Source organism: Cupressus sempervirens, chromosome 1 (genome assembly GCF_028749045.1).
Source record: "Cupressus sempervirens isolate cs-2001-9-10 chromosome 1, ASM2874904v1, whole genome shotgun sequence".
Taxonomy (NCBI): Eukaryota; Viridiplantae; Streptophyta; class Pinopsida; order Cupressales; family Cupressaceae; genus Cupressus; species Cupressus sempervirens.
Genome location: NC_143118.1, coordinates 42,002,407 through 42,016,486, shown reverse-complemented (window position 1 = coordinate 42,016,486; position 14,080 = coordinate 42,002,407).

Here is a 14,080-nt window from a genome sequence, read left to right as displayed (position 1 = left end):
AACAAACCTGCTATAACTGGTAGGTTAGCAAGATGGTTACTATTGCTACAAGAATTTGACATAACCATAGTGGATAAGCTTGGAAAAAAAAATGTCGTAGCTAATTATTTATCAAGAATCAATCATCATGATATTGATACTACTCTGGTAGATGATGCATTTCCAAATGAACATTTGTTTCATATTGCTGTTAAAGTTCCATGGTATGCAGATATTGCTAACTACATTGTAGCTAATAAGACACCAATGCATTTTTCTTATAAGGAGAGAAAGCTGCTCATATAGAAAAGCTTCCATTTCTCATGGATAGACAATTTTTTGTTCTATACTAGACCTGATCAAGTTATGTGCAGATGTGTAAGAGAAGATGAGACATATGACATTTTGCATGCATGTCATAATGAGACCTGCGGAGGACATTTTGTAGCCAAAAGAACAAGTTTCAAAATCTTAGCCACTGGTTACTATTGGCCTACCCTTCATAAAGATGCAATCAATTATACAAGGAAGTGTGACCAATGCCAAAGAATGGGTCACCCAACCAAAATAGATGAAATGCCTCTGAATCCTCAAGTGGTGTTAACACCATTTGACAAATGGGGAATGGACTTCATCGGTCCTATTGATCCTTCATCCAATGGGAAGTCTTATATTCTAGTTTGTACTGACTACCTAACCAAATGGGTTGAGGTTAAGGCTATGAAGCATGCCCGTGCTGAAAAAGTTGCCAAATTCCTGTATGAAGATATTTTTACATGCTATGGAGTTCCTAAAGAATTGGTTACTGATCAAGGCACACAGTTTACTTCCAACCTGATTTCAGAGTTCATGAAACAGTATAACATCAGGCATCATAGATCCAGTCCTTATCATCCACAAGCCAATGGACAAGCAGAAGTTACCAACCATGAGCTGGAAAATATTCTAACTAAAATAATCCATTTTCATCGTCGAGATTGGACGAGCCAGTTACAAGAAGCTTTTTGGGCTTATAGAACAACTTGGAAAACCACTACCAGATTCACACCATTTGAGCTTTTGTATGGGAAAGTGGCAATGCTTCCAATTGAATTTGAACACAAGACTTTAAGAACAACCTTGACCTTAGATATTGATCTTCTTGTAGCGTAAAGAGAACACCTCCTGCATCTTAATTCTTTGGATGAAATGCATAAGATTGCTTTAGAACACACTGAACTAGTGCAAAAATAGAGAAAAAACTAGCATGATTCTCATATCCTCAACAAATAGTTCAAAGCTGGTGATTGGGCATTATTGTATGAATCCCGCTTTAAGGATATGCTAGAGAAGCTGTAGACGCGATGGTTAGGACCATATCAAATCATCCATATCTTTGACAATGGAACAGTTCAACTAACCACAATTGATGATGTGCCTTTCAAAATGCCGATCAACAATCATCAACTTAAGCTTTACAAACAGCCTCAAACAAAAGCTGAATTCATGCAACAGTTCGAACAACTAGATCCAACAACAACTCAATTATCTCTTCCTGCAGTAGAAGGTGAAAACCTTCCACTTGCTCCTCTTCAACATTAATTCTAATTTGCATGTCCATAATAATAACTTTATGTTCGCATAAAGTCCATTTTCTTTTCATGGTATTTCTTTCCATTCATATCTTAATCTTCCATCCACCCACCCCACTCCATTTCTTAATCTTCCATCCACTCACTTTCTACATAATTAAGTTTTTTTGTTTTCAATCAAATCTACACATGCTGATGGATGCTTCCATTTACATTATTTTTGCCACCTTTTTTTTGGAGCATGTGACAATCCACTTGGCAGGTATAAACATTTTCAAACTATTATTCATTTATAAGTTTGCAAATTTTGTTAATTATATAGAATACTGCATAGTCTCTATAATTACAACGTATTCTAGTCCCTCACCCATACTAGTCTGAAAAGTGAGGACACTTGTCGTAAAATTAGCAAGGGGCAGGGGAGTGTCATACTATCCAATGACAAGCATGATTAACTGTGATGATTTTCTAAAATCTTGGCATTACCCCTTATTAATGAGAAATTTTTGCCATAAGTATGCCATGTCAAGTGTTGTACTCCCACTTTTTGAATGAATTTTTTTCCCTTGTTCGTGCCAAATTTTTTGTGCTAAGCCATGATGTGACCTATTTTTAAAATTTTGGCATTTGAACCATGTTTTCAGATGATTTTCATGCAAATTCATGATTTACTTTTACCTAAAGTTTAATTATGGCACATAACAATTGGTTATGGCAATTAATGTTCCCAAAAAGAAGTGGTGAAGCATCTAAGAAATAACACAAAGTCTTGAAGTTTGCATTCAGAAAGGGAGAGAGAAACGGAGTAGTAGAAGAAGTATCAAGAAATGGGAGGAGGTTTATAGAGAAGAGAGCCAGTTGAGCACATTTTTTTGCTCTCTAACGTAGAAGCAGTAAGAAGATTCAATGCATGCAGGTGGTTAGGTTATTGTTTGAATTTAACAACATATGATGAAGAAGCAGGTGTAGAATTCATAGGACATTTGATGAAGGTGAAGCTTCTATGTGGGGTTTGATAGTAATTGCAGTAGAAGAACGAATTGCAAAAGTAACAGGGTTACCTTCTGTTGGAGAGCATTATCCAAGCTCGCATGATGCCAGGTCAGCAAGGGCCTAGTTCACTACCCCACATGACCCTCAATCATGAAGAAAGCATTATCTAAGGTTGGAATGATAGAAAGTGAATCTGAGGCCATGAGACAAATGATGTAACAAGGTTTATTGAACATACAACCCTTGACAGTATCTATTCATGAGAAATCTTCGGGACAAAGCATTCCATATGCAGTAGTGTCCAATGTTCGACCTAGTGAACAAAAGAGAAAATCTGAAACATTAGTTGAAGCAATGTCTACAAAGATAAAGAAAGTTAAATTGATGGCTATAGGACTTGGTAAGAGGAAAAAACCATTTTTGATAATTGAGTCAAGTGATCAAGAGGCGGAACAAGAAACCAAGCAAGCAGAAAAGGTGGCTTCACCTAAGAAACTAGTAGGCAAATTTTGGAAACCTTGGAAGCCAAAGATTGAGAAGATTAATATAATGATTGCAAATGAGGGAAATTTTTTTTAGATGAACAAGTTTTATGATCTATATAATAACTTTAAGAAGGATCAAATTGATATATCTACTATGAGACATATCATTGCAAATGATCTCAGTATGAAGGATATCAAAGGAGTAGTGAACCAGAAGGTCTATGAGAGACTTATAGATAAGAAAACTCCTACAAGAGAAGAAGACCTTTCACTTTGGAAGTCTATGCTAAGGACCATTTGTAAGACTGATGATGAAGATGAAATAAAAGGGTTATTGAATAACCTCACACCATACTTGAGGAATAAGTTGAGGCCATTATTATTCGTGGTTGGTGGGAAGGATAAATTGCCAAAGGGGACAATAGAAGCTATTAAAAAGATGTTGTTAGAGTCATAGGCAACATCTCCTCCAACTCATAGAACCTCAAAAGTATCAGTAAGTGGTGATACCATGAAGATTGATCAAACTAATATTACTCTCAACATTGATGATACCAATCCATTTGGTGGTTCTAAGAAAAATGTACCTGATACTGAAGATATTGAGGATAAGTTGAAACAAATTGAGAAAGAGAAGAGGCTAGTGGAAGTTGAAAAGTAGAAGATAGAAGAAGCCAAGTAGGAATTACTTGAGGAAGAAAAGAAAAGAAAGGAAGATGAAGAAAAGAAAAAGAAAATAGAGGAAGAAGAGAGGAAAAGATTAGAAGAGAAAAGGGAAAGAGAGGAAAAGGAAAGGAAAGAAGAGGAATAGAGGAAAACTAAAGAAGTAGCAAAGGAATAGATGGAGAATGTGGCTAAGCCATCTATTTCATGTACTATGCTCTCTCTTGCAAGTCTAGATACTAACGGTGATGATCAAACTGATCTAATTTCATCCTTATCTAAACTCATACATAAGAATAAGATGGTTAAAATTTTACAAAGAACATTGATGGAAGTGACAAATAGACTGCACAACACTTTAGCAATTCAACACACTGAGTCAGTTCCCAAATAAAGAGCACAAGCAGTGCTAAAGTCATTTAATGAAGAGTTCACAAACTTGTTGAATGTTGCAAAGTTGAAGGCTCAAATTTCCCATGATGTTAATCTATTTAGCACCATCTACTAGCATATCAAGAATGACTTAGTCAATGTTGATATATATGATGAGTCCAAGAAATGCCTTTATTTTGTTATGATTAAGATACTTTGTGATACTCCGTTTATCCTTGTTTTAACACTTATAAGCCTATGTTTGATAAACCTTTGATGATTTATGGGGTAGAAAAACTATGTCATCTTTTGCCTAAATTATATGTAATATGCAGTATTTCATATAAATATCCAAATGTGCCTTCTTATGCTTGAATTTAGTTTGATGGATGTTTATTTGCAAATATGTCTTATATCATAACTAACCTGATGATAAGGATTAAAGGATGAGCGAAAGAATCCAGAAGTTGGTTGCCGACAACATTCAAGGAGAAACGAGCATCAAGGAACAACCACGAAAAGGAAGTTATAACCACTCCAGGAAACATGGCAGTGAATAAGGAGGAGCTTTTATGAGCCATTGCCTTCTCTGCTTTTATGTTGTAACAAGTGGATGCTGAGACTTCATTTCTCCCTCCTCAATTCTGTTATCCTTCCTTTCCACTTTTAGTTGTTCTCCTATATCCTCTCTTGCAGACTTAACTCAGGACAGTTACTTTTCTGTTAAGTAATGAAGAGTAGATTCCCTATATATGTCGGGATCAACTCCTGTGTGTGAAGTTTTTAGTTTTTGATAAGTTTTATCAAGTAAGAGACAACACTGATTCATAGTTTGTTGTAGTTGTGTTTTACAATTCTAAATCATGTAATGACTGATTAATGAAATGAATTAGTTCTCTTTAGCTTCTATCCTGTGTTGGTAGATTAGAGAAGCCAACCAAGGGGGCCCACTTGGAAGGTGGATTATATTAGGATAGCATAGATTCATTTTACTAGCATTAGCAATATTTTAACTAAGACGTAGCTAGTTAATTCCTTCCTATAGCATCACACTTCATGAACGTTTCTGCAGCATTTGCGAGAATAGTCTAGTGGATGAGTCAAGATGGAATCTCTATTATCTTGTCATTGTATTTTCAACATTCAAAGATTCAGTATTTTCCTTTCCACAGCAGTAGTGTGGTTTCCTTCCTTTGCATTTTTACTTTCCTACAGCACAAGCATAATGACTCATCAAGGTACCTAGTGCACAGACTGTGCCGACCATTTCAAGCATACGTCCTTGGGTTGACAATGTAAATGCACCTCATGGTAGGGAAAAAGTAGTCCTTAGCTTGAATAGATTATTCCTAAGGTAGGCCTAGCGCATGACTATGGAACACTTATTGTGAGGCGGTTCAATATGCTTACAAGAACTTTGAAAATGTCAATAGGAAGGGAAAGCTTTGTATGTTAAGTGCGCCTTATCTTACAAATTGACTAAAGATCTAGATATTCAGATAGAGACAAATATGAATGAGCTAAAGGCTTTATCTAGCTAGATCTAGCACCCATCTGGAAAAGTTGATGATTTTGAGAGTCAAATTGCCAGTGTTCACAGCAAGATTAGGAAACTAGAACTTTGGAAGGAGCATATTTTGAAGAGAACATATGATTTCAGAGAATCCATTGCTCTAAAGTTATCTTTTGTTGAGAAGTAGCTATAGGAATGTGTCAAGTCCAAGGACACACATTCAAACTTTTTGTATTCATATATCAATGCAGTTGAGATTGCATGATATGCATTATGTGCAATTCTCACATTAGCTGAATCTACTAAAGAGACATGGGAAAAAGCTATGGATAGTTTGAAGACTATTTTTGATGATTGTATGAAGATTATTTCACCATAAGGAAGGACATCAATTTTTTGGGATAGTTTTTGAACAAAATCTTGACATTTTGAATTTTTTCATTGATGTTAAAGGGAGGGGGAGATTCATGTGAAAATTGTATACATGAGATTTTTGGGAGAGATAAAATGAGAAGAAATACATGTGAAGTATGAAGTATATTGTAAGGGGGAGCATATATGTAAAGCTGAACACATTATAATAGATGTAAGGTGTTATTTATTTTTGTAAGTTTCCCTTTTTTTTTGCCATCAATGCCAAAGGGGGAGATTATTAACAATTGGCTAATTGTGATATGTAATTGTTGTCATTTATGGAAAAACATGATGTACATGTTGATAGGAAACCTTAGAAATAAAGATCCTTAGTGTTTGGTAATCAAAAAATTGTGTAAGTATAGAATTTGGTTTACAACAATGTATTGTTTTGTTTATAAACATGTTGCATACATCATATTATGACAAGTGAAGTTACATGGAGATAGTATACATGTTGGTGATGACATGTATAACCTCAAAAGTTTGTACCAATTATACAGAATAGAGTTAATCGTGTTTTGATGATGTAGGACAATAGAATTGAAGGAAATAACTATTTTGTGTACAAAACAATTACTTGTTCAATTAGGGTCGACATCCTAGATGTTTACTCTAACTTGGAAAAGTGAATTGTGGTCTTAGCTGACCTAGCAGTATTTTGTGTAAAGGCATGGTATTTATGCAAAGGACTTCTTGTGATAAGAAGTGTACAATCTTGGTGTATTTTATAAGCAAAGTGCTATCTTGTAAGATTGTGAAGTGAGAAATTTTTTGTGAAAGTGATGTATGCAAAGTTTTATCTGGTGATCCAAGATCGAGCTGAAGAGTAGAGATTAGTCAAGGAAGGAAAATAACACTAGATTACTTGTTTGAGTAGTGAGCTCTTCTTATAGTTGGAACTACATGTTTAGGTAGTGGGATCTTCTTGCATACATTATACTACAACTCCTAATAGGGCTGGCACAACTCTTAACAGGGTTGGAATCTCTAAATAGGGACTTCTTATACTAAATCTTCTCATTGACTCCTAATAAGGTCCATCCTCTAACAAGATACATATATATCAGTATATTATCTAGTGGATATCATTCCCACTGGGTTTTCCCTTGGCCAAGGTATCCCTAGTTAACAAATATGGTGTTATGAGTTATCTTTGTGCATTGCTATTGTTATTGTTCAACATTACTGTATTTCTTTGCTATGCATGGTTTAAAGTAAATAATAATATCTAGTTGGTAGCTAAAGTTTGTAGATTACTTATTAACCCCCCCTTCTTAGTAATCCCTATTTCTAACACATTAATCACCTCACCCATATTTTGACAATATTGTAATGGTACAACATTTGGTAGGGAAAAAGTTCATACTTGAAATGGAAATTAAATATTATTGCATGAATTATGTAGATGACTATGATGCCTAGATTAGGGTCTATTGTAGAATGTGTCTCCAACTTACAAAAAAGGTGCTTAACCTAGAAATACCCCTCGAAGCATGGAGCAAGGATGCCCTTGAGGTGTTGTATCCCTTATAAAACAAAGATAAGATATACAAGAAGCCTATCATGAATGCAAAAATCAAGTGAGAAGAAAATGATGATATTCATCACATGGCTCGACAAGTTATCGAGTTAACACGAGAATAGACTAGGAAACCTTTTCATTTAGATCTAGTTCATCAACCCCCAACCCTATAGGCTATGAATTGACCCAAAAAGGGAAAAGTAACAAAAGTCACTATTCCTACCTACTGAAGGCTAGAAATGGTGCATCAACATGAGCAAGAAGTAGAGTACTTTCAAATAGAAAGGGTAAAGAGAAAGAAGAGAAAGAGGGTCACTCAAGTGAGAGACCAACAAGAGAAGGCCCAAGCAGAGCTAGTTGTAGAAGAAGAAGCTCAAATAGAGAAAGGAGAAGCTTAAACCATAGAAGAAGGGATATTGATACAAGAAGAGCCTTTAGCACTAGTAGAAGTCTCACTATTTGTGCCTAAAAGAGCTCAAACCAAGACGACATTGATATATGAGAAGAGAAGAAAGTTAAAGAAGAAACATGCTCTATCACCTCAGGTTCTAGAAACCATCCCCAAGGTATAAGACAAGGAATATTGGAAACAATTGAATATGTCCCACTCAACAAGAGAACCCTCTTAGCAAGGGTTGCAAAAGAAGAAAGAAGGAATTTGACTCAAACACCACCTTTTATTCCCTGAGAGCTTGTCCATGTAGAGGTCTTAGAAGAAGATAAAGAGGGATGGACCATAGAGATGAGAGGTGAAGGAAGTGATTTCTTTGAAATTTTGGACTTTGATTTCATGCTAGTGGAAACTAAAAAAGTAGGGGAGAAGATACATGATAATCCTCAGAATGAGCCATTGGGAGAAGATTGGGAATAGTTTCCTCATTTACTAAAATTACCTCTTGGTATACGTCCTCTACCATCAAAAGATATTCCATTCACGCCTCTTCAGTTGGAGCGATAATCAATTTCCCAACCTCCTTCAATAGTTGAGCCTAAGAGTCAAACTTTAGAGGAAGAAGAGTATGTCTAGTTATATACCAATGAAGCATCAAAAGAAGAATAGATTTCTAAGGAAGGGAAACACATCCATCTTAGAGTAGAGACTAGGTCTTCTACCCAAGCTGAAATAGAAGCTCAATAAATAGTCCTCAATCAACAAGAAAAGATTCCTGAATGAGGTGCTAAAGGGAAAGGACCAACATCAGAACCCACATCTTCTACATAGTATATGTCATCTATGTGAATGAATCCAACATGGTTGAAAAGGGGGTTTTTGGTCAGACAAAGAAGACTTATGGAATTCACCGAAGAGGAGGGAATGATAGAGTTGATAAGAGTACTTAAGATTCTAGAACTGACCAAGGATGATGCTAAAACACTGGCTTTTATCATGAAGATCCAAAATGAAGATCTTTTGGCACATATTGTTATTTTGCATCCCCATGCTGACATAGAAGAAACAATGCCAAAGGATTACAAAATGAAGGAGATAGTGTTGGGTAATCCCATAGTGGATACAACTAAAGTTTAATCACCGAATGACTTAAACAAGAAATCTCACACACAGATAAAGGTGAGTTAGAAATATTGGTTTTGAGAAAGCAAAATTAGCTACTCTATGGACACTTAAATGAGATAGTGGGTCAAATACATTTATTTAGGGTTACTTTAGAGAGAAAATAGACTAGACAAGTCTTAGGAGAAACTTATTCACTTTTGGATGCTTTTAAAAGGTGGTGCCATAGCTTTGACGATAGAGGGGTACAAATTATAGAAGGTAATTTGAATCTTTTGCACAATATTCAAATTACTTTGGACAATTGATTACAATAATAAACCAAGGTTTTGGGATAATGGATAAATTGTGTACCTGGGCTAGCAATCTACAAGATCTAAAAGCTATCAAAGGGTAGAGGTATCAGATGTTAATTGACATATATACTACAAAAGAGTTAGATAAGATATATGATTGGATAGAGAAGTTTTCAACAAGCAATAAAGTCATGGAAGGATTATATGAGGATATTTGATGTAGCACACCAATCTCAATTCATAGAGAACTTAATAACTCATGAAAAAACCCAATATAGATTCAAAATTTGAATTGTTCATTACCATTAAATAACAACTGACTCCAAAATGAGAAAACAAGAAATTTCCAAATTTGGCAAATTTTGATAACTAGAAAAATATGCCATTTTTTGTAACTTCTAAAAAACCCCCAAAAGAAATTTGAAGTTTCTTATATTTACCTTTTAAACCATAAAGGAAAATTACCAACTATTCTCCAAAATTTAGAAAGAAAATTTGAAGTTATTACAAAGCAGAAAAAACAAAAAAATAAAAAAACACATAAGATATTTTAAAACTAAAATTTAGAGATCAAGATGGAATGTTTGGTTCTTGAAAATAAATCAAAATGAGCCCTAATAGATCTAGCTCAATTAGAATCCACCTCAACTATAGATTTTGAAAAAAACCCAAAAAAATCTAAAAAAACCTAGGTCTAAGTCAAAAGTTATGACTCTCTAAACTCTCTACATCATTCTCCCTTTGAAAGAAATGTTGCTCCTGCAAGTGATTGTTGGTGAAGTGGTGCAACTTGGAAGGATCTAATTGCAGTACTATCCACTTAGATAGCCATGTGTTTTCAATGTCTATTAGGCCGTCCCACTATACTACATAGTGGTTGTATTGACTGTGCCTTGTGGAAGTAGATTGTTTGTCAAGAATTTTGGCAATGGTATCATGTTTCTTATTTGGAAGGTCATGTTGTCACTCAACTTCCTATCCATCAACTACCTCTGGAACATTTCCATGAGATTTATGCAAATCAGCAACATTAAACACAGGAAAGATGTCTAGATTGTTAGGTAAGCTAACTTCATAAGCATTATCATTAATTTTCTTAAGGATTTTGCAAGGCCCAATATTTTTGTATTTTAGTTTGTGATATGTGCCAGTAGGAAACTACTTGTGACATAAGTAAACCATGACCAAATGACCTTCAATAAATGTTTGGTGTCTTCTAGTAGCATTTGCAAGAATCTTAATACTCTCATTGCTGAGTTGTAACTTGTGCTAGACATCTTGTTGGAGTTGTTGAAGGTGTTTAGCAAAGGTCACTCCATCATCACTAATTCTGTTACCCAATGGTAGAGGCATGAGATCTAGAACACTTGATATATTTCTACCATAAATAATTTGGAAAGGAGATTTCCCTATTGACCTATTAACAAAACTATTATAAGAAAATTCTGCTTGGGGTAATGCAAAGTCCCACTATTTGGGCTTTTCACCAACAATGCATTGTATTAGATTCCCCAAACTTTGATTGACTACCTTTGTTTTTCCATCAATTTGAGGGTGGTAGGCACTGCTAAATTGTAACTTGGTCCCCAATTTCTTCCATAAAGTCCTCGAGAAATGACTCAAGAACTTGGTATCATGGTCAGAAGTAATGGTTTTGGGTAGACCATGTAAGAAAAAAACTTCTAAGAAGAATAATTTGGCAATCCTAGTGGAGTCGTTAGTCTTTTTACAAGAAATAAACTGAGCCATTTTGGAAAATCGATCAACAATGCAAAAGTAGAGTTATTACCTTGCTGAGTGTGTGGAAGACCCAATAGAAAATCTATACTCAAGTTAGTCCATGGTTTAATGGGAACTAGTAATGACATGTATAAACCTATATTCTATGAATGTCCCTTAGCCATTTGATAGATTCTATAGCTCACCACATACTTAGTAATGTCTCTCTTGATCTTTGGCCAATAAAACTTATCTACCACCATGTGTATTGTTTTGTCCTTTCCAAAGTGTATAGAGCCAACTAATATGCATAGTTGTCTTCCCTTGGAGAGCTAACCATGCTACAAAAAAAATTACCTTTGACATGAGATGTCCTACCAATGGTTGAACCATTCAAATGTTCCACAGTTTCCTCAAAATCATCATCAACACCATATAATGTTTTAATAATATCAAATCCCATGACTTTGATTGTCATTGTGGTTAATAGAGAAGTACGCCTACTCAAGGCATCAACAACCTTATTTTGTTTCCTAGACTTATGCTTCAAAACAAAGGTGTATCCCTATAAGAAAGAGACCCACTTGGCATGCCATGTATTCAAATTCTTTTGGGTGTTGATGTATTTTAGAGTAAGGTGATTAGTAAATAGCTCAAACACTTGTGGCACTAAGTAGTGTCTCTAGTGGTGTAATTCTTGAACAATGGCATAGAATTCCAGATCATAGGTGGAGTAATTTTTCCTTGTATCATTGAGTTTCTCACTAAAAAAGACTACAGGTTTACTTACTTCACTAAGAATAGAACCTATTCCAATATGGGAGGCATCACACTCTACTTCAAAAACTTTGACAAAATTCAGAAGTGCAAGTATAGGAGCTGTAGTTACCTTCTCCTTCAAAAACTAGAAACTTTCTTTTGCATCTTTTGTCCAGGTAAAATTCCTTCCCTTTTGTGCAATCTTTTATAGGTGCTATAATGCTACTAAAATTCTTGATAAAATTTCAATAGAAAGTGGCTAACCCATGGAAACTCCTTACCTTTTCTATGTTTGTAGAAGTAGGCCATTCAAGAATCACTCTGATCTTCTCTAGGTCCATTTGAATACCATCTCTAGAAATGACAAATCCTAAAAAGGTTAAGCTAGTTTGCATGAATTTGCACTTCTTTAAGTTTTCATAGAGTCTCTTTACTCTTATTACAACCAAGATAAATTTTAGGTGTTGTAAATGTTCTTCTTTCTTCTTGCTAAAAATCAAGTTGTCATCAAAATAAACAACCACAAACTTACCAATATAAGGTTGCAGTACATCATTCATTAATTGCATGAATGTGCTTGGTGCATTAGAAAGTTTGAATTACATAACCATCCATTTGTAAAAACTATCCTTTGTTTTAAAAGCTATCTTCCATTCATCTCCTTCTCAAATATGAATCTAGTGATAACCACTTTGAAGATCAATCTTGTTGAAATACTCAGCACCTACCAATTCATCCATAGTGTCCTTGATACGAGGAATAGGAAATTGATACTTAATGGTAATATTATTAATTTCTCTATTGTTAGTGCACATCCTCCATATACTATCTTTTTATTGAGTCAAAAATGTTGGTACTATGCATAGGCTCATGCTTTCTCTAACCAAACCCCTTTGCAAGAGTTCTATGACCTATTTATTTAGCTTTGCATGTTGGGTTGGATTCATTTGATAGGATACTTGATTAGGTAGGGTGCCTCTATGGATAAGATCAATGTGGTGTTGGATATCCCTATTTGGTGGTAGACCATCTGGTAATTCATCAAGCACAACATCAGAAAATTCCTCTAATACCTTCATTGCATAAGATGGTATTGGGTTCTCCTAGTCTTCTTTCCTTTTCACTACTAGGGCATAACAAGACCTTGTCACCTTCATTTCCTTGGAAACTTATTTTTTAGAGAACATGGCCTCACTCTTCCTTTCATCCTTAAGTGGTAATAGAACCACTTTTGAGCCATCCTTCTAGAATGTGTATATATTCTTCTCACCATCATGTGTGACCTTTCTATCATATTGCCATTGTCTCTCCAATAATATATGACAAGAATCCATAGGGATAACATCACACCATATCTCATCCTTATAGAACATTCCTATGGTAAACCTTACTAAAAATATTTCATCAATAGTGACTTCATTTCCTTTCTTAAATGATGCAATATGATAGGGATGAGGGCACTTTTCACATTGTAAACCTAGTTACTCTACCATTTCTCTAGACACCATCTTATAGTTTGAGCATTTGAAAGCCCTATGTCCTTCCTCTCTACATCCAAAGCAAACAAAAGGTCTTCTTTGATTTTCCCATCCTCTTTCACTACCATAGCCTTGTCCTCTTTGAAAACCTTTTCCTCTTTCTGGATTTTGAGGTTCTTGTTAGGTATCTATTACTTTATTGAATCCCAAGGATGAGTCTCCTAGACCGAAACTGGAACTTCCTCAAAAAGGGTTTGATGTGCCTCTTCAACCTCCTCTATTCCTCTAGTTATATTATCTATTCCATTTCTCTTCAGCCTTTAGAGCCAACTGATGGGCGTCTTCCATACTATTGACGCAATGCATGCTCAACTCATCTTGGATGGTGAATTTTAAACCATTTGTATACCTAGCCTCCATATTCTCATCATCTTCTTGATGTTCTATATGCATGGATAGCTTATAGAATTAATTTATGTATTCTTGCACAAAAGATAAGTTCTGCTTCAGATTTTGGAACCTACAAAAGAGAGTTTGAGAATAATATAGAGGCAAGAAATTTTCCCTCAATTTCTTTTCCATGTTACTCCATATCTTGATCTTGTCCTTTTTTTTCTTCACCCGTTGCTTTTGGAGATGATCACACCAAATCATGGCATGACCTTTTAATTTTGTATATGAAAATTTCATCTTCTTTTGCTTTACCATAGGCTTCTAGTAAAAAAATTTACTCATCTTATTTAACCAATCTATCAATTCTTCTACTTTAAGGCTACTAGCATAGTCCGAGATTTCAATTT